This window comes from Furipterus horrens, unplaced genomic scaffold, assembly GCF_987537825.1.
Source record: "Furipterus horrens unplaced genomic scaffold, mFurHor1.1.pri manual_scaffold_17, whole genome shotgun sequence".
NCBI lineage: Eukaryota > Metazoa > Chordata > Mammalia > Chiroptera > Furipteridae > Furipterus > Furipterus horrens.
Window position 1 is genome coordinate 82,999,339 of NW_028327187.1, and position 21,628 is coordinate 83,020,966.

The window sequence follows — 21,628 nt, forward strand, 5'->3', positions numbered from 1 at the left end:
CAAAAAAATAAAAAAGACTGCACAAGAAAAACTTGCTTGAAAAAGGAGTGAAGATATCCTACTTTTGATCAAGAGAAAGTGTATTTCTGCAGTACTTTCGAAGTGACAGCGGCTTTGTGTATTTGCCATAACATACATGGTTTAATGGAGGAATTGGGAATTCCAATCTATATAACACAACTGAATGGTGACTGTTCATCGATTGCTCAAAGTGTAGCTTGAAGTGTGTCCTCCTCCACAATGGCAATTTATTTGGTGCAGCCCCAATTGGCCAGTTTGTTTTTGTGAAGAATATATGAATACATCAAGAGAGTCATTGATCTGATGCAATATCAGAAGCACAATTGGATCATCTGTGTTGACCTTCACATGGTCTGCTTCCTTCTTGGTCAGCAACGTGGATACACCAACTATTCCTATTGTCTGTGTATGTGGGACAGCAGAGCTCGTGAGAAGCATTGGGTGAAGTCGAATTGGCCTCCAAGATCTGACCTCAAACCTGGTGATCCAAACATTCTACATGAGCCACTTGTTGATAGAAAGAACATTTTATTCCCACCTCTGCACATAAAACTGGGTCTCATGAAGCAATATGTTCAAGCTTTGCCAACTGAAGGAGACTGCTTCAAGTATCTAATTATGGCATTTCCTAGCCTATTGTTTGAAAAGATAAAATACCTTAATACGTATGTTTATTAGCAGAACTTGACTACTTGTACACAATTTAACTTACAGTAACAATATATAGCCTTTATATGAATAAAATAACTCTATAAACAGTATATGCAGGTAATTTTTTCTTTATTTTCCTTTGTATATACATTTTGTATGATTTTTGGGACAAAGAGATGGTATCCTGTACCTTAAAAAGTTGACGTGACAGAGAAAAACTGGGGTCATTTTTGGATTCAAATGCAAATAGTTAGTCAAAAACAAGTGTCAGATCTAACTCAATGAAAATTGTGTTCCCCAGTGTAATGTGTCAATACAACAGCCCTGTATGGCCAGTGAAATAACCCATCAAGGGCTGAAGAGTCATTGTGGATTATTTATTACCAATGGAATTCATCTATCACTCCCATTGCCCTGGCTGTTACAGACATTGTGACTGTAACACACTGCACAGATTGACAGTGTCACATAGGATGCTGGGTTTGATGCTTCCTGGGTTTTCTTTCTTTCTTTCTTTCTTTTTAAAAATCCCAGTGAACTTGGAAGAAACTTCCCATGGATCTCTTGTGCTCCTATACATCTTGCTGGGTATGACAAAAAAAGCAGGGAAATGTTCTTTTCCTGGCATTCTGCAGGTTTGTGATGGCAGCAAGCAACTTTGAGGCTGGCTTCCATGATGCTATTAAGCAACAGGTTCCCCAGGTTCAGTGTTCACTTCCTGTAATGCAACTCACAGCACACACTGGCTGCAGTCAAGTAAAATCAGAGCTGCCCCCGTGGGAACTGGGGCTTAGGGAACCTACAGCCAAAGGTTTTTGGTTTTTTTAAATGAAATTTTCCCTGTGGCCAAAGGGGAAAAATCTGTCCCCATCCCTTCCCTTTTCTTAGAACATTTACTTGAGAAAACTAGTATTTGTGTATCTTTCCTCTGCCCATTTGATATCTATGTTAATCTTTGGAAAAACTAAGTAAGCTTTTAGTCAGAATTACAGCCTGGGATCCATCTCTTTGAAATACAAACATCAAGGACAATGAGCCCCTATCTACCTGTCACCCTGGGAGCTTAGCCAAGGTGTCTGGCTCCAAGTTGTAAACCACCTGCTTGTCATAGAGACAGGGGAATTTTGATTTTTGCCTTTGGATAAAGCCAATTAACTAGCACAGATGACCACTCCAAATACCAGGTGAACCTAGGGTAAACTATGAAAGAATGCCGAGAAAAACAACACCTAAGTCCTTTTGCATGAAGATAAGTTACCGTTTATCTTGAGAACATGTATGTGATGAGTTGTATCTGCTCAGCTACATAAAAGGGTGATATTCTTTTTTATCTTTACAGTCTCATTAGCAGATTGTCCACGATGCAAATCACAGTTTGGTGTAATATTCAGTAATAAAATTTTATTCTTTCTTTTTTACATTAGAATAGACATGATTTCCTGGGTTGCCAGGTAATTTTTTTAAATTAATTAATTAATTTGTTTGTTTGTTTTATTTTTAGAGAGAGGGGAAAGGAGAAGGAGAGGGAGAGAAACACCACTGTGTGGTTGCCTCTCACTCGCACCCCGAACTGGGGACCTGACATGCAACCTAGTCATGTGCCCTGGCTGGGAATCGAACCAGCGACACTTGGTTTGCAGGCCGATGCTCAATCCACTGAGCCATACCAGCCAGGGTTAGGAAATTAAAAAAAAAAATTTCCCCCAACAATCTGCTGATGAAGATGAGATGGTCTGAAAGTTTCTCAACTGAGCAGACCAGCTGAGGATTAGTGAATTATAAAATGCCTTCCTCCTAGCTCTGTGCTCTTTCCAAATACTAGCCCAAATGAACCATGCTCTCCAAATTCCAGATTTTATTCTTGAGTAAGCATGTGTTAGACAAGACCTAAAATCCATCAGGATCAGCATCAGCTGTGATTGTGGGGAAATAGGGAAGACAAAAATTTTGCCTGCAGGTCTGTCTCTTAAAGGGCTAATAAACAGGGCAGGGTAAAAATAAGTTTAGTTTTGAGTAGGCAAAACACAGAGTTTATGTTTGTATTATTATCGATTAACTATTTTATTATTTTCCATTTGAACAACTGTAAACATATTTTTGCCCAACCCTGTACAGTCCCTCTCTATAACATTTGAAATGAAATAGTCTTACAGTGGCCTGAGGAAGATGCTTTTAATTTGAGTGAGTTAACTTATCTGTGGTGGGTTTTAGAAGACTCTCATGCTCAGCAAACGAATTATTTGTGTTCATGGGATGAGTATCATTCTAAAATTGCTTTGTAACCTACGCTGGGTAGACACAGACAGAGCACAGGCAGTGGCTGACCTTGGCCCGCAACTCCTATGATGCCCCAGAGCCTGCCCACCTACTGGACAGCTACATACCATGTTGGAGCACCACCACCCAACCACCTCCACACGTGACACACTCAAGGTGTGGACTCAGTGGGCACCAGGGCTTTGCTGAAGTAAATCGTGCTCTGTGGAGGGGGCCCCTGCACAGTTCATCCTCCACGGTGATTGGGTAAATCCCTCTCATTGGTTTGCCAACAGCAACCAAGGCTCAACTACAAGAGGAGGGTGTAGTCAGCTCACATGAAGGATGCACCTCAAATACCCAGCTTAGGTGATAAGGGAGGCTGTGCCACTGGACCCGACAGGACACCTACTACATTAGGCCACACTACCAAGACAGGGAGTCATAGTATCCTTACCAATACATAGCAACGAACACAGAGAGGGTGCCAAAATGAGGAGATAATGAAACATGTCCCAAATGAAAGAACAGATCAAAACTCCAGAAAAAGAACTAAACAAAATGGAGATAAGCAATCTATCAGATGCAGAGTTCAAAACACTGCTTACAAGGATGCTCAAGGAACTTAGTGAGGACCTCAACAGCATAAAAAAGATCCAGTTAGAAATGAAGGATACACTAATTGAAATAAAGAACAATTTACAGGGAAACCACAGTAGAGTGGATGAAGCTGATAATCAAATCAATGATTGGAACATAAGGAAGCAAAAAACAACCAAGCAGAACAACAAGAAAAAAAAATCCAAAAAATAAATGAGGGTAGTATAAGCAGCATCTGGGACAACTTCAAGAGGCCCAACCTTCGCATCATGGGGGAGCCAGAAGGAGAAGAGAAAGAGAAAGAAATTGGAAACCTATTTGAAAAAAAATAGTGAAAGAACCCTTCCTTAATTTGGTGCAAGTCCAAGAAGCACAGAGAGTCCCAAACAAGATAGATGCAAAGACGCCCACTTCAAGACACATCATAATTAAAATGCCAAAGGTTAAAATAAAGAGAGAAACTTAAAAGCAGGAAGAGAAAAGAAGTGAGCTACCTACAGGGAAGTTCCCATAAGACTGTCAACTGCTTGCTCAAAAGAAACTTTGCAGGTTAGAAGGGATTGGCAAGAAATATTCAAAGTCATAAAAAGTGGGGACCTACAACCAAGATTGCTCTACCGAGCAAAGCTATCATTTAGAAGCAAAGGACAGATAAAGAACTTCCCAGACAAGAAAAAACTAAAGTTCTTTATCTTCATCACCACCAAACCAGTATTATATGAAATATTAAAGGGTCTTCTTTAAGAAGAAGAAAATTTAAAATATGAACAATAAAATGGCAATAAATGCATATCTATCAACAATTAAATATAAAAGATAAACTAAGCAAACAAGATGAACAGAGACAGAATCATGAATACAGAGAATAGTTTGATGGTTGCCAGATGGGAGGGGGTGTGGGGGAATGAGTGAAGACGTGAGGGGATTAAGAAATACAAATAGGTAGTTACAGAATAGCCATAGGGAAGTAAAGTACAGTACAGGAAATGGAGTAGTCAAAGAATTTATCGCATGCCCATGGACATGAACAATGGTGTGGGGATTGCCTGAGGGACTGGAGGTTCTGGGTGGAGGGGTGCAAAGTGGGAAAATTACTGTAATAGTATAAACAATAAAATATAATTTAAATTAAAAAAAAAAAGTTCTCCCAGATGGACTGGTAAGTGACAAATGCAAGTTGCAGAACAAGAATTAGTGTGATCTCATTTATGTAAAGAACAACCACAAAACACCACTCTATATTTGTACATATACATACATATGGTTAACCCTGGCTGGTTTGGCTCAGTGGATTGAGCGTCGGCCTGCGAGCTAAGTGTCGCTGGTTCGATCTTCCAGTCAGGGCACATCAGAGAAGGAAAACTCTGACTCCAAAAAACCTCCGCTGCCTTGCGGCATACCTCTTCAGGGGAAAGGCTAAGGGAGTAAACCCCGACAGAAAATCCGGAGCCGGAGTCCCTAAGGCGGTTTGACGTTGTAGTCAACACCGGCAACTCCTGCGGCGCACCTGAAGCCAAGCTGTATTGACTCCGTCTTTCCCTTGGACCCTTCAGCTGTGAAGAGAGGGGGGGGTCTGCTGCATGGGCAACAGCAGACCCTCCATATCACCCTGCCCAGGCTCTGTAGCTTCAGCTTCACTGGAGAGGACACTCCAGCGTCATCGCAAGATGTCGATTCAACACGGGAGGAGACAGATACCGTGTCACTCCCGAGTCGGACTGCACAACCATTCTCGGCGGTGCAGATAGACTCTTAAGAAGCTACACCATCGTCTCTCGAGACGGACGGCTGCTGACGACGACGACATACATATGGTTATACTTGCATGCAGTAGCTTCTGGAATGATCACACCAGAGAGATTTTAAAAAAGGAAATACCAGACCCCTGTCTACCTGTCCTTAGTCCAAAAAGGCCTATAAGCCTCAATTGCCCAATCTCTCCTTTGGTCTCACATTTTTATGGTACCCCCATGTGTACATCCATAATAAACATTAAACATTTGCTCCTATTAATCTGCCTCATGTTAATTTGATTTTTATCCCAGCTAGAACTTAGAAAGTGGGAAGAAAGATATTTTTTGACTCCCACACTGTGATTCCATTTCCTGCTTAGCCTAGATTTCACCTCCAAGAGTCCCTTCTCATCCACATCCACATATCACCTAATTAGGAAAGCAGAGATGATAAAGCAACACTATCAGAGAATAATTGAGAACTTGGGTAAGAGTCTCTGATCCTATATGGAGATGACAGAATGGAAAGCAGCTGTAGTTGTCACTTGGAAATGAAAAACAAAAAACGGTACTAGGCTGAAAAGTGCCAACATGGAAAAGGACACTAAAATGCCATCTAATTACATATTTCTTGACTCAATGAAAAGACAGTCAGCCCTTCCTAGCCACATGGCTCATAAAGCTACCCAGTCACATCTGCTGCCACCTGAAGCTACCAGGACCCTCAGCCTTGCTGTCCCCTCCAACAATCTCATGCCATGTTGTCAGAGAAGACCTTCAAGCAGTGTCACACCTTCGAACAAAGAGTAGATGTCAGGCTTATCCGAGAGCAGTATCTGTCCAAAATCATGGTTATAACAGAATGATACAAGGGTGAGAAGCAGCTTCCTGTCCTGGATAAAACTAAGTTTCTTGTACCTAATCATGTCAACATGAGTGAACTCAACAAGATCATTAGAAGGTGCTTATAGCTCAACACTAATCAAGCCTTCTTCCTGTTAGTGAATGGGCACAGCATGGTGAGCGTATCCACACCAATTTCGGAAGTGCATGAAAGTGAGAAGGATGAAGATGGATTCCTGTATATAGTATATGTCTCTCAGGAGGCATTTGGAATGAAATTGTTGGTGTAAGACTAGAAAAATGCATCTGTTCTAGAATTTTTTAAACTCTTACCAACAGGAAATAAGGGATGTTACCAACTGAGATTGATCAGTTCATCTATGATAAGTACAGATCATCAAAACAGTAGAGTTCCTGCCTAGGAGTTTTAGAAAGTTGTTTTTGTACTTCAAGCAGAAACACTGAGCTCCAAATGAACACATTTAGCTTTGGAAACTATACATTTAACCCAGGCTGTCTTGTTTTTAAATTTAGAAGTTTAAAAATAAAATATTTTGTATTCTGAGTTACTGATAAAAAAAAAAGAAGCTACCCAGATCTCCCTGGGGTTAGGGGGAAAGGAGTTGAAACAGCAAAAGTCTACATGCCTTTTAACTCCACAAATATTACTCACTTAAGGGCTTCTTTTCCTATGCCCAGGGAAGACTCACAGAAGTTTGTACAAGTACTTGGCTGTGTGGTTTCATGTGATGTGCACTGGTTGCTGCACAGAATTCTGCAACCAGCAGGCTTTGCTTGTTTGATGGAGCAGACACATCAGGACCAGATGACCCACTGCATCAGGGGTTTTATGGCTAAAAGACTCTATCTGCTGCCCGCAACAACCATGGAAGAATTGAGGGCTTTAGTTACCCACTGAGAGGCGCTGCAGATGGCACTTCTTGAATTCTTTCTTCTAAAAGTGAGTTGGGAGAAATTAAAACAGAATACAAGTGAGTTACCTATTAATTTCCATCCTCAGTTTGTTGAGACTTTCTTAAAATTTACTAGCATGGATCGAGTGGCAGATCAAAATCACTCTCTGGTATCTATGTGTGTCAGCCTAGGACAGACTATTACTCAAATCTTTGCAGCAGCTGCTCAGGTTTGGGGCAATATAAAGGTGAAGAAGAAAAGAAGCAATTAAAAACCACTGTACTGGCTGCTCAGTTATGACTATTTTTTAACAGAAAAGCCCCTACTCTGGACAACATATAAGGAGAGCCAAGGTAGAGGCAAAGGCTGTAGGTCATTATTCAAGAAGCCAATACACTGGAAAAGGGCTGCTAAAAAGGCTCCAGGAGACACAGATATTGCAGGAACAAGGGATTTAGGAAGGCCCAGGACAAACCCTCAGCTAGGGAATAAGAGGCAAATGGCTCAAAATCAATAGATGGAGGGACTCTTGGAGATGCAAACTGTGAACCATAAGTTTCAATAACTTTCCATCAGGCTAATCTATGATTGCCTTTTCTAGTAAACACTGGCACTACTTATTCTGCAATTTCCTCAGAAGTTTGTCCCTTCACATCTAGTGGTAGGTCAATACAGGTTGTTGACATTCCTCTAATGAAGAACATGCTTTCTTACTTTCTCCTGTAAACGTATTGGCTAGAAATCTGCTTATAAATTTGCTGTGGAAAATAAAGGCTACCATATTCTGTACTCTGGATGGAGCGCTTGTGGCGCTCCTTAGAGAAAAGGCACCTGATGTGGTTACTATGTGCCTTCAGAAAGAAAAGGAGTATGAGAGAGAGTGGCAGTCTCCCACTGTGCTGGACAAGTACCCCAAACTGAAACAAAACAGTGCATCACTTTGGGCCCTACAGAATTATGATACTGGTTTAATTCACGACATTGAATTGATAAGCTATGGCTACCTATAAAACAATATCCTTCGTTAAGAGCTCTTTGTTGAGAGGGAACACGATCAGTTATAAAAGAATTAGACTGTCTCTAACTTGGGCAGAGTTGCATCAGGTTTGGTAATGCTTGTCTCATATCAGCCAGAGATAAAGTAACTCCTTGTTTATCCCACTTGGCTATTCGTCTGTGCCCATACCTGGTTCATGGCCTGGAAATATGCTCTTTACAGCTGTATTTCTAGCCTACTTCATGCACTACTAAATAAGTTAATAACTAGATCTGGCTTCCAGATCTGTTCCCATTGGGATACTATGTGGTGGAGTGTAAGCCAGTGAAGCACTTTATGCTTGGCATGTAGTTCCATTGGGTGCTTATTTTTCTCATTTTGGAAGGCCTTGAATGTTCCCTGATCCGTAAGTGTATGCCCTCTACCATATCAAGATTTTCTCCTGATTTGTCTAGGTTATGATGTAATCACTCAAGCCCAATCTGGGACGGGAAAAATGGCCACTTATTGAACTGGATCTAAAGGCTACCCAGGCATTGGCCCCGGTACCCACTAAAGAATTGGCACAGCAGGTGAGAGTGTAGCTTATTTCTCCTCCCCTGAAGGACTGCTTTAGAAATAATTAGCAAAATCCAAAAATCAGAGTATGCTTCACAACCACCACCACCTCGGAAGAACTGAGGTATCTACCCAAACACAATAAGCATTACTTCCTCCACCCATTTCCTAAGTCAAATGAGAAGGCTGTTGGGTTGAGCCATACCGGCTGAGCAAGCTTAGTGGCTGTTTTATGCACAAAATCCCTGCAATGGGCAAGAAAATGCCTGACTGGTAATGTTGCTCTTATATCAGCCAGGGGCAAAGCAGATGTACAGTCCTTAGTTCACCCTAGCTTGATGCCTGTGTTGGTGGTCAGAGCTGTTTTATGCCTAGAGCACATTAAAACATCAGACAGAACAGAGCTAATTTAAAGAGGAATTCACCCTGTAAATATTTCCATACTTCTAATAAAGAAGGAAGTAGATTTGATGAAAATGGACAACCACTATAACAATTCATATAGGATGTTAGAGAAGTAAATACATTTGTTGTTCCATTAACTCCTGTAGTTCTTAACCTTGCAATTATTCTGATTTTGGTACCACAGTCTGCTAAGTTTTTCTCTGTAGCTTGTCTTGCCTGTGTTCTGCTTGTTTTTTTCTGTTCCTCTAGCTAATGAATCTAAATTCTTGTTTGATTTTATTTACTAAGGACTCTAGTATTCATGGCAAAGGATCCCCTAAGGGTTTCAGGACTCTCCCATTATTTCCTCTAGTTATTCACAGGAAAACATAGGGAAATTTGTCTCATTGGAAGGTTCTATAATTATTCCACATGTGGATGATTTTCTGGTAGCTTTGGAAACTAAAGAGCAATGCAAGGCTTTCTTATAACTCTGCTTCACTGGGGCATGAGTGCTCTCTAGACCAATTTTAATATTGCCAAACTTAAGTAAAATATTTAGGGTGTCCATTGTCAAGTGAAGGCTGCAGTTTAGCAGATGAAAGAGCCTACTATGATAAATACAACTTAGACAATCTGGGGGACTAGTAGGATACTGCAGACAGCAGGGCCCAGCTTCTGCAGAGAGGGCAAAGCCTCCGGTGGAGCACTCACTCAATGATTTTCCAGAGCTTTTGTGTGGTCCCTAGAATCTGAGAGGCTTGTGAACAACTGAAACTAGCTATAGTCTCTCCCCTACCTTTGACGGTTACAAATTTCAGAAAACCTTGTTTCTGACATGAAAATAAAAGCAGTACTAGTGGAATTTTAATTCAAAAGGTGGGACTAAACTATAGATCAATCAATGGCACAACTCTCACTTCTTCTGGATGCTATGGCACTGGGAGTGCCTGGGTACCTCTGAGTGGTGGCAGCAGCCACCACACTTTGTGAAAAGGCTCAAGTCCTTACCTTCAGTCACTTATTTGCATGTCCTGCATGCTGTGATAGCTATCTTAAAAGTACATAAAACTCAGCATTTATCAGTGTGCCATCTGACTAACCATGAGCAAACATTATCATCCAATCCTAATTTTGTGCTTGAAAGATGCAAGCTCCTAAACCCTATTAGGCTTTTACCAGATCCTGACCAAATGGATTATCTTAAGTGTATAATGGTAATAGAAGAAAACATTAAGCAGCAACCTCAGTTTTCTGATATTTATGATTAAAAAGTATATTTGATAATGTTTACTGATGAGTCATGCACCTAGGATGAAAAGGGCCATCTTGAGGCTGCATATGCTACGGTGACTGCTCAGGAAATCCTGGAGGCTTATATTGTGCCTGGTATTAAATCAGCCCTAGCAGCTGTTGCATGAACACAGATCTCTGGGTAGGGGCATTTTTCCATGCCCCTCCACCCAGGTGTCCTGTGACTCAGGAGATGAGCTAATCTTGTCTCTGTCTGTAGCTTTAGGCTGTTCAGGCCACTGGGTCATGGAATCCTGAGAACAAAGAGGTCTGTTAAGTACTCCATCTGCCTCCTTGTAAATAAAGTCTTAAATTGGAGCTGGCCTTGAGGATTAGTGGGTCTGCTTTGTATCCCCGATAGGTGCTATCTAAACCATAAGTTATCCTGGCTGTATTTTACACATTAATGATACATTGTAAGAATTCTTTCACTTGAAAAAATTCTTTTATTGTTGGCTGTAAAGCTCACACCCCCTGTTCTATTTTTAGTAACTTCTGAAATCCTAATAAAAGGACGGTGAGGCTTCTCACTCTCTGCTGATGACCTGAGCGAGCCACAGCCCTCCGTTCGTTGCTGGCCACTCATCCTGCTTGCTGGAATTATCTCAGCATCCCCGACCATATTCAACACTTCAAGCAGCCAAGTTAATAGCAGCTCTAGGGCTACAATTCTTGGTTCGAGACTTAAAAGTAAATCTATATCCTGGTGGTAAATATATGTTTGGCATATGTTATGCAATGGGACCAATTGGAAAAAATATGGGATTGTTCCCTCATGCACTGTTTGTGGGAATGCAGATTAGTGCAGCCACTGTGGAAAGCAGTATGGAGTTACTTCAAAAAAATAAAAATGGAGACTTCCGGCCAGGATGGAGGCATAGACAGCCACGCTGCATCTCCCTCCACAACTAAGAAGAAATATAACTACCTCAAAACTAGAAACAACCAGAAGTTCCAGAAAATCAAACTGCATGGAAGTCCAGCAAACAAAGCTATAGAGAAGAAATACTCATCCAGACAGGTAGGAGGGGTGGGGCCGGGGCGGACAGGATGTTGTGTGGTGGCGGCGGCAGCAGCGGCAGGCCAGCGGAAAGCGCAGTCACATGTTTTAAAAGGTCAGGAGGGGGGATCCAAGATGGCGGAGGAGTAAGTGGAAGCTACACTAACCTCCTCCCAGGACCAGTCTGGATTTACAACTTAATTTTGGAAAAATCATCTGGAATAACCAACCGAACACTAGCTGGGAAGAAGTCTTATAACCACAGAGAGACAGAAAAGGCCGCTATATCACAACTTGACTGCTACAAGAACTAGAAGAAGAACAACAAGCAAAGCCCAGATCAAGTAGAAGGAAGGAAATCATCAAGATCAGAGCACAATTAAATGACATAGAGACTAAACTAACAATTCAAAACATCAACAAAAGTAGGAGCTGGTTCTTTGAAAAGATAAACAAAATTGACAAGCCTTTAACCAGGCTCATCAAGAAAAAAAGAGAGAGGACCCAAATAAATAAAATCAGAAATGAAAGAGGAGAAACCACAACCGATACCACAGAAATACAAAGGATTGTAAGAAATTATTATGAACAACTGTATGGCAAGAAATTTGACAACCTAAAGGAAATGGACAAATTCCCGGAAACATATAGTCTTCCAAAACTGAATCAAGAAGAAGCAGAAAGCCTGAATAGACCAATAACAAATAGTGAAATTGAAGCAGTAATCAAAAATGTCCCGGCACACAAAAGCCCTGGACTGGATGGCTTCACGGGTGAATTCTACAAAATATTTAGGAAAGGACTAACTCCTACCCTCCTCAGACTATTCCAAAAGATCCGAGAAGAGGGAAGAATCCCAAACTCGTTTTATGAAGCCAGTGTTATCCTAATTCCAAAATGAGGTCAAGACACAACAAAGAAAGAAAACTACAGGCCAATATCGCTGAGGAACATAGATGTTAAAACCCTCAACAAAATATTGGCAAACCGGATCCAGCAACACATTAGAAAGATCATAAACCATGATCAAGTGGGATTCATCCCAGGGATGCAAGGATGGTTTAATATTCGCAAATCAATAAACGTAATACACCACATAAACAAAATGAAAGACAAAAACCACATGAGGATATCAATAGATGCAGAAAAAGCATTTGATAAAATATAACACCCATTTAAGATGAAAACTCTCAGCAAAAATGGAATAGAGGGAGCATACCTCAACATAATAAAGGTCATATATGAGAAACTTGAAGCCCATGTCATACTCAATGCACAAAACCTGAGAGCATTCCCCCTGAGATCAGGAACAAGACAAGGATGTCCACTCTCTCCACTCCTATTCAACGTAGTCTTGGAAGTTCTAGCCACAGCAATCAGACAAGAAAGAGAAATAAAAGGCATCCAAATTGGAAAAGAGGAAGTAAAACTGTCATTATTTGCAGATGACATGATAGTGTACATAGAAAACCCAATAGACTCCACAAAAAAACTACTTGAACTAATAAGTGAATTCAGAAAAATAGCAGGGTATAAAGTCAATATTCAGAAATCGAAGGCATTTCTGTACACCAACAATAAAATCTCAGAGATAAAAACTGAAAGAAAAATCCTATTTACCATAGCAACAAGAAAAATAAAGTCCCTAGAAATAAACTTAACCAAGGAGGTAAAACACCTGTACTCAGAAAACTACATAACACTGAAGAAAGAAATTAAGGAAGATACAAATAAATGTAAGCATATACCATGTTCATGGATGGGAAGAATCTACATCATTAAAATGTCCATACTACCCAAAGCAATTTATAGACTCAATGCAATCCCTATTAAAATACCAATGACATTTTTCACAGACCTAGAACAAATACTTCAAAAATTTACATGGAACCAAAAAAGAGCCCGAATAGCTACAGCAATTTTGAGGAAGAACACAGTCGGAGGAATCAATACCTGATATGAAACTATACTACAAGGCCACGGTAATCAAAACAGTCTGGTACTGGCATAAGAACAGACATACAGATCAATGGAACAGAATAGAGAGCCCAGAAATAAACCCAGGTCTATATGGTCAACTAATATTTGACAAAGGGGGAAGAAACATCAAATGGAGTGAAAACAGCCTCTTCAACAAATGGTGTTAGGAGACTGGACAGGGACATGCAAAAGAATGACACTAGACCACCAACTTATACCATACACCAGAAGAAACTCAAAATGGATCAAAGACTTAAATGTAAGCCGTGACACCATAAAAGTCCTACAGGAAAAAATAGGCAGGAAAATCTCAGATATCCCACATAGCAACATTTTCACTGATATATCTCCTAAGGCAAGGGAAATAAAGGAAAGAATAAACAAATGGGACTACATCAAACTAAAAAGTTTCTGCTCAGCTAAAGAAAACATCAGCAAGATGAAAAGGAAACCAACCACATGGGAAAATATATTCACCAATGACATCTCAGACAAGGGATCTCCAAAATATATAAAGAACTCATACGACTCAACACCAAGAAGACAGACAACCCAATTAAAAAATGGGCAAAGGACCTGAACAAACACTTCTCCAAAGAGGATAGACAGAGGGTCCATAGACATATGAAAGTACGCTCAACATCACTAGCCATCAGAGAGATGCAAGTAAAAACCACAATGAGATACCACCTCACACCAGTCAGAATGGCCATCATCAACAAATCAACAAACAGCTTGTGCTGGAGAGGATGCGGAGAAATGGGAACCCTGGTGCACTGTGGTGGGAATGCAGACTGGTGCAGCCACTGTGGAAAAGTTTGGAATTTCCTCAAAAAACTAAAAATGGAACTACCTTTTGAACCAGCAATTCCATTGCTAGGATTATATCCGAAAAATCCTGAAACACCAATTCAAAAGAACCTATGCACCCCTGTGTTCATAGCAGCACTATATACAATAGCCAAGTGCTGGAAACAACATAAGTGCCCATCTGTAGATGAGTGGATCAAAAAACTGTGGTACATTTACACAATGAAATACTATGTAGCAGAAAGAAAGAAGGAACTTCTACCATTTGCAACAACATGGATGGAACTAGAGGGAATTATGCTGAGCGAAATAAGCCAGGCAACAAAAGAAAAATACCTTATGCTGTCACCTATTACAGGAAGCTAATGAACAACACAAACAAATGAGCAAAATTGAACCAGAGGTATGTAAACAAGTAGTAGACTAACAGTAAAAAGGCGGGAGGCAGAAGGGAGAGAAGGGGGTAAGAAGAGGAAGGGTGTAGTCAAAGAACATGTATAAATGACCCACAAACATGGACAACTGAGTGGGGACTAAATGTTGGAGAAGGAGGGGACAGGGTACAAGGGGAAAAAAAGTGGGACAAGTCTAATGGAAAAACAAACAAAAAATTTTTGGTAGGGGAAAAATGAAAATATGAAGAATGGAAATGCCAGTTCAGTGAATATTAGGACAAGAATTTTCCTTCACACTGTATATTTTTCTCCCTATCTGATCCCTCCAGAGTTTGGCATTCTAAAGAAGTAAGTAATGACATAAGTTTCTTCACATAAAACTAGTAAGACCAGTTGTTAATAGAGGTTTTTTCTTTTTTTTTTACCAAGACTTTGACTGGAATGTCATGCCTAAAGGAGACATGCTTGGTCTCTGGTTGTTACCAAAAAGCCCTGAGGAACTGGGAATGACTTTCGAAGGTAATAAAAGCCCACGAGATAAAAGGCCTGGTACCGTGGTTGGTTGTGCGGTCCACAGCAATCTTTCCAGGGAAGGAATGAAGGTTGTTTTCCTGAAAGATGGCTAAAAGGGACCTTAAGGCACAATGGAAAACCAGAAGGATTTGGAAAAGACAGGTGTGTACAGGCAAGGCTGAATGCCAGGTATGTGGCTCAGCTTCTGTGCCCCGAATGACAGACTGAAGGTCACCCTAAATGTTCCTTGCGTAAGTTCCAGCAAAGCAGAACTAAAGATCATAAGTGATCATTTGCTGCTCTTGTTGTGTTTATGCAAATGAACAGGATAAATTAAAAATGGACTTAATGCAGTTCCTTTAATGACAAGGAGGGTAATCTTAGGGAGAAAAATCATTATTCAAGGAAAATCACAATGATCAGTGGTAGACTATAAAGTAGTGCAGCTAACCGTCTTTAAAGTTTCTTTTCATTTAAAATGTTTTCACTTGAAAGTTAAACTATGTCTGTAGTATCATCAAAGATATTTAATTTACAGGCAAGAAGAATGTCAAATGCCTTGCAACTGGGTGTCTTTCCAATAAGACAGTCTTACAGATTTAGAGACTTGTTTGTGGGTTATGTTACATAAATTAACATGTGTTTTCTGTTTTCAAAGGGCATAAGCCTATGATCTCATTACTTGAGTGATTATCTGTACGTATAGGCCTCACTTAATCCTGTCTGCAGCACTGCCTCCTGAGACTCAACGGTTTGGCTGAACTAAGTGGCTGGGTTGGTGAAGAATGGGGTGGTCTGTGGGCTTCACTTTAAAACTGGTTCCTCTTTTCTATCCTAATGGCTTGGATCAAAAGGGCCCAGAGGTCTGAGAGGGGGGAAACCTAAAATATTTCCCTCAGCCCAAACTAAGTATAATGGGCAAAAGGGTTTTGGACAGGTGAGATATGCCTGGCACACCTTCCTCCAAAGAAGCTCCTTCCCCCCCCCCTAATGTGGGACACTGAAAAATTAATCCCTGCCTTTTGTCATCTAGTAGTTATGGATTGAATGATGTCTCTTAACACTTTTGCCAAATCTGTTGCCCCCAGAATACAACAAGGATGCCAGCCTGTTAAACCAAGCACGCCATTGTCCGGGGACAGCCAACTGATCTGGAGTCTGCACGATCCTTTCCCATGTGGAAAGGCCACCCTCCCCTCCACATCCCCCACTCTTATTAGGGATTTCTGGACCCAAGGGTAGGTAGGACGATAACCATGTCCAGCTTGAAGCAGTTAGAGCAGCTTGAGACCTTCGCCCACTGTCCTTTATAAGATTATAAAGGGTCTTAATATCTGAGAGGGGCCGATTGTTATTTTTTATTGTTAAAATAATTAATCATTTATTTATTTAAAAGAAGAAGAATATATGAAAGGGTGAAGCGGGAGAGCTTGTCTGTACAAACCATGGGCATGGATTTGGTGGGGGATTGCTGGGGGAGGAGGGTGCTGGGTGGAGGGGAGCAAAGGGGAAAAAATTGGAATTATTGTAACAATATAACCAATAAATTATAATTTAAAAAAAAAAAAGGTCAGGAGGGACACCTGGGGAGCATTCCCAGCTCCTCACCGGATCTAGCAGTTCACAGTCCCAGCACTGGGGAAAATCAAGCCTCATTGCTTCTGACTGTGCAAACCAGTGGGGGTTGGGTTTTTTTTTTTTTTTTTTATCTTGAACCTTTGGGATTTTAATTATGTTGTGTCTTGGTGTGGTCCCCTCTGGGTCCAGCCTGCCCGGGACTCTGCGCTTCCCGGACCTGCATGTCTACTTTCCTCGCCAAATCTGTGAAGCCCTCCCTTACCACTTTTTCACGTAAGCTTTCAATTTCCCGCTCTCCCCCCTGCACTGGCACCCCCATGACCTGGAGGTTGGCACATTCAAAGTTGTCCCAGAGGTTCCCAAGCCTCTCCCCAACCCTTAAAATTCTTGTTTCCTCATTCTGCACTGGTTGACTGTATTTTTATTCCTTATGTTCCAAATCATTTATTTGAACGCTGGTTTCCTTCCCTTCACCATTGGTTTTGTGTGGATTTTTCCTTCATTTCATTTAGCATAGTCTTCACTTCTTCCCTTCTGCGTTTGCCATACTTAAGCATATTTGTCAAGCCCGTGAGCATCTTTGACACCAGTTTCTGCCTCCTCTTGTTTAAATGGTCCCCATGGTCCTAGAACATCTGCAGACCCACCAACTCTGGGAATGACAACCAGAGCAACAGCTAGAGGGGTGCCAGTCCCACACAGGAAGTGGGAGAGTTGCCTGGAAAAGGGGCGAGTGCTAGGCAGATGGCATTGTTCCCTCTCAGACCCCTCCCCCCCATACAGCACCACAACATGGTGAAACAGGTCACCCTGTACTGACAAGTCCCTAAGGCTCCGCCCCTTACAATGTAACAGGAATGACAGTTCCACCTCCGACACAGAGGCAAACACACACAGGAGCCTGTCGGAATGAGGAGACAGAGAAGTATGGCCCAAAAGGGGGAACAGATCACGGTTCCAGTGGGAGAACTAAGCGACGAGGAGATAACCAACCTAATAAATGAGGAGATAGCCAACCTAACAGATGTAGAGTTCAAAATACTGGTGATAAGGACGCTCATAGGCTTGACAGATATGCTTGAGTATGGCAAACGTATAAGGGAAGAAGTGAAGGCTATGCTAAGTGAAACGAAGAAAAATCCACACAAAACCAATGGTGAAGGAAAGGAAACCGAAGTTCAGATCAATGATTTGGAACATAAGGAAGAAAAAAACAGTCAACCAGTGCAGAATGAGGAAGCAAGAATTGAAAAAAATGAGGAAAACTTCCCAAATTTTGCGAAGGAGATGGACATACAGGTCCGGGAAGCACGGAGGGTCCCAGGCTAGCTGGATCCAGAGGGGACCACACCAGGACGCACCATGATTGAGATGCCAAAGGTGAAAGTAAAAGACAGAGTCCTGGGGACAGGAAGAGAGAGGTGGAGAGTTGCCTACAGGGGGGTGCCGATAGGACTACCAGCTGATTTCTCAGAGGACACTTTGAAGGCAGGAAGGGGCTGGCAAGCAGTATTCAATGTGATGAAAGGCAACCTGCAACCAGGACTACTCTATCCAGCAAGGCTATCATTTAGAATGGAAGGGCAGATGAAGTTCTCCCCAGACAAGGTAAACCGAAAGGAGCTCATCATCACCAAGCTATTATTATATGAAATGTCGAAGGGACTTACTGAAGAAAAAGATCAAAACTATGAACACTAAAATGACAACAAACTCACAACTATCAACAACTGAATCTAAAAAGTAGAAACAAAATCCATCTAAACAAATGAGAATACCAACAGAATCATAGGTATGGGGATTATTTGGAGGGTTATCAGCTGGGAGGGGGAAGGGTGAGAAATGGGGATATGGTGCAGGGATTAAGAAGCATAATTGGTAAATACAAAATAGACAGGAAGAAGTTAAGAATAATATAAAAAGGGGTGAATGAAGCAAAAGAACGTTTATGCACGACCCATTGACATGAACTAAGGGGGGGGTGGGATTGCTGGAGGGAAGCGGGGGTACTGGGCAGCGGCAACAAAGGGGAAAAAATTGAAACCACTCTAACAAATAATCAATAAAATATACTTAAAAAAATCAATTAAGAGAGGGATTTCAAAGGCATTAGACTCTCACTACACCTACCAAAAAGATGAACTTATTCCAAACATATTAAAGAGATGTGCTATTTGTCAGCAGAATTCTTTACCGGCTACTCTCAAGGTAAGCAGCACAAGTTTTCCCCAACCAACTTTACCAGGATCTGGTGGCAGTTGGGTTTCATAGAATCAATGCTTGCAGAAGGTAAGAAATTTTGTCTAATCATGGTGTGTATGATGTTGGGATGGCTTGAAGTTTTCCTCTCTTCAAAAAATTGATGCTTTGGCATTGGTATAGGTTCTCTTAATAAACATAATTTCCATTTTGAGGATACCAGAGCATAATGAATCAGACAGAGGAAGTCAATTTATTTCCACTGTTGTTTGGCATAGAAAGAAATGAATTTTCCCTGCTGCCAAAAGGGAAATAGATGTCCTTTCCTTTATTAGAGCATTTCTTAGAGAATACTGGTATCTGTAAATCCTTCCTCTGCCCTTTTTATATGTATGTAAATCTTTTAAAATGCTAAATAAGCCTTTTGTCAGAATTACAACCCAGGAATTTTTTTTCCTTAAAAGTCTGGAAGCCATCTCTTTGAAATACAAACATCAAGGACAACAGAGCCCCTATCTACCAGTCACCTTGGGAGCTAAACCTAGGCATCTGTCTCCAAACTCTAACCACTTGCTTGTCATAGAGATGAGAAGTTTGATTTTGCCTTTGGATAAAGTCAATTAACTAGCACAGATGGCCACTCCAAATACCAGGTGAAACTAGGGTGAACTATAAAAGAATGCTGAGAAAACGACAATGTCAAGTCCTCTTGCATGAGGACAAGTTATCATTTATCTCAAGAACATGCAGGCGGCGAAAGACAAATACCACATGATCTCCCCTAATACAGGAACCTGATGAAGAAAACAAACAAATGAGGAAAATAGAACCAGAGGCAAGTAAACAAGGGACAGACTGACAGTGACCAGAGGGGAGGGGAGAGGGGGGAAAGTGGGGAAAGAAGGGGAAGGGTCTAGTCAAGGAACTAATGTAAATGACCCATGGACATGGACAACGGGTGAGGACTGACTGTGGGAGAAGGGAGGTGGGCAGGGAAGGGGAGAGCAATGGGGGAAAAATGGGACAACTGTAATAGAACAACTATAAAAAAATTGAAAGAAAAAAATCATGTATATGATGGATGTATTCGCTCATCTATACAAAAAGGTAAGATCTCTGTCTTTGCAATCTCCTTAGCCAATTGCTTGTGATGTGCATTGCAGTCTGGTTTAATGCTTATTTAGTAACAAAATGGTTTCCTTTCTTTTCTACATTTGTGGAGAGGATTTCCTGGGCTTACAGGAAAGTTTATTTTAATTTTTTTCCTTAACACGCAACCAAGACACTCTGGCTACATTTTTTTTTTTTCTGTGAGTTAAATAGTCTTTCATCATTGACTCGGGAGTCTCATGACTTCTGTCAACATACTTGGAACTGTGGCAAGCCCACCTGTGAGCTTCCAAGTAGGGTAAAATCTCATATCTTTCCCAGTTCTTGACACCAAGAACTGAGCCCAAGTTGCATTCATGTGGCAAGGCCTTCAATACACACAGTATTTGCGATACTGTCCCAGGGGATTAATGAGAGTACTTTGGTGCCTCACATCAGGCTTTAGGGTGACAGCCTCTATCCTCTGCTGTCCAAACTTTTCACTATCTAGATGAAGTCTTCTTGGTCAGCCAGTCAGAATCCTCAGTTTCAATGGCTCTTCCTGTGGTATTATCACGCCTTTTCCATCAGAGGTGACTGGTAAACCCTGACAAAATTCAGGGGCCAGGTCACCAAGTAAAGTGCCTAGGACCACTAAGTGGATTCACAATGCTCTGTCTTCCCTGCAATCAAGGAAAAATTTCTATCTCTTTGAACCCCACAGCAAAAAGGAAGCCCAGCGCCATACTGAACTCTCTAGATATGGGAGACTGTATGTGCCTCACCTGGGCATTCTACTTGATCATAAACTGCAAACCAGTGTCCTTTCAATGGGACACAAACAAACAGTGTAGGATTCTGTCCAGAAAGCTGTGGCACGTTCTTAGCTTCCTACCTTCAGGGTCCAAAAAGCCTAAATGACCCTGTTGAGCTACCAGTGATGATTTTGCCTATTGTTCTAGCAAAGGGAGGCAGTCTGTTCCCAGAAAAGCCCCTTGGGGTTTTGGACTTGTCATCTCTCTTACACAGCTACCACCTACACCCCTTAACAAAAGCAGCTATTACCTTGCTACTGGGCCTTTGTCAAAAGTGAACACTTGATCCATGATGGCCTTGCACCTCTCTAGCCTGAGAGTCCCATTTTGAGGTAGGTCAATTCAGACTCAATGACTAACGAGGTGGGGAGGGCCCAACAAGCCTAACTTGTCAAAAGTAAAGAGTATATTCAAGACTACAGCAGCATCCTGGCTTTACATAAAAATGGGACAACTATCCCTTTGGGGAAAAAATTATTTCCCACTCTGCCAATCGGAGCAAGGATGCTGAGCTTAATGGGGCCTTCTATTCACTGAAGCCTCCCCAATGCCTGAACTTGATCCACTAATGGTTTGGCTAAGTTGGAATCTAATGGTTTCCACTAGGCTGTGTGATTGTTCCACCTCTGCAGAACTAAGAATGGATGTGAGCACTCCACTTAGTAGGCAGAACTGAAGGCCATTCTCATAACTCTAGACAATATTCCTGTTTACATTTATTTATTCTTGAGCTATTGTCGATGTCCAGCTGTTCAGTCTCCCACTTGGACGATTGTAGACTGAGAGCCTGAACAGCCAGCCCTCTTTGGTATCATGGGCTGTGGAAACAAATCTCAGCTACTAATTGAATGGTCTTGGTCACTCAAGTAGATGTCCATGGTAAGGGTTCATTCTTTGATGACACTAGCTGGAATCAAGCTGCTGACTGAGTCTTCACTGCCCAGATTACTGCCACTGCTTTCTGGATCCATCATCACATTGGACATGGCAATACATCT

General features: G+C 41.4%; 1 protein-coding gene, 1 non-coding gene and 2 pseudogenes across 2 annotated transcripts in view; 3 read left to right on the forward strand and 1 right to left on the reverse strand.

The window, feature by feature from the left end:
- Positions 1 to 21,628, reverse strand: part of ZNF81 (zinc finger protein 81) — a 55,060-nt gene that overhangs the window by 23,027 nt on the left and 10,405 nt on the right. The gene's annotated exons all lie outside the window — the stretch shown is intronic.
- LOC149991467 (microtubule-associated protein 1 light chain 3 beta pseudogene) lies at positions 6,020 to 6,394 on the forward strand (annotated as a pseudogene).
- On the forward strand, positions 8,095 to 8,229 carry LOC149991468 (small nucleolar RNA SNORA48). Its single transcript, XR_016508819.1, has one exon. It is a non-coding gene; the product is annotated as a small nucleolar RNA SNORA48 (small nucleolar RNA).
- Positions 8,815 to 8,958, forward strand: LOC149991469 (small nucleolar RNA SNORA48; annotated as a pseudogene).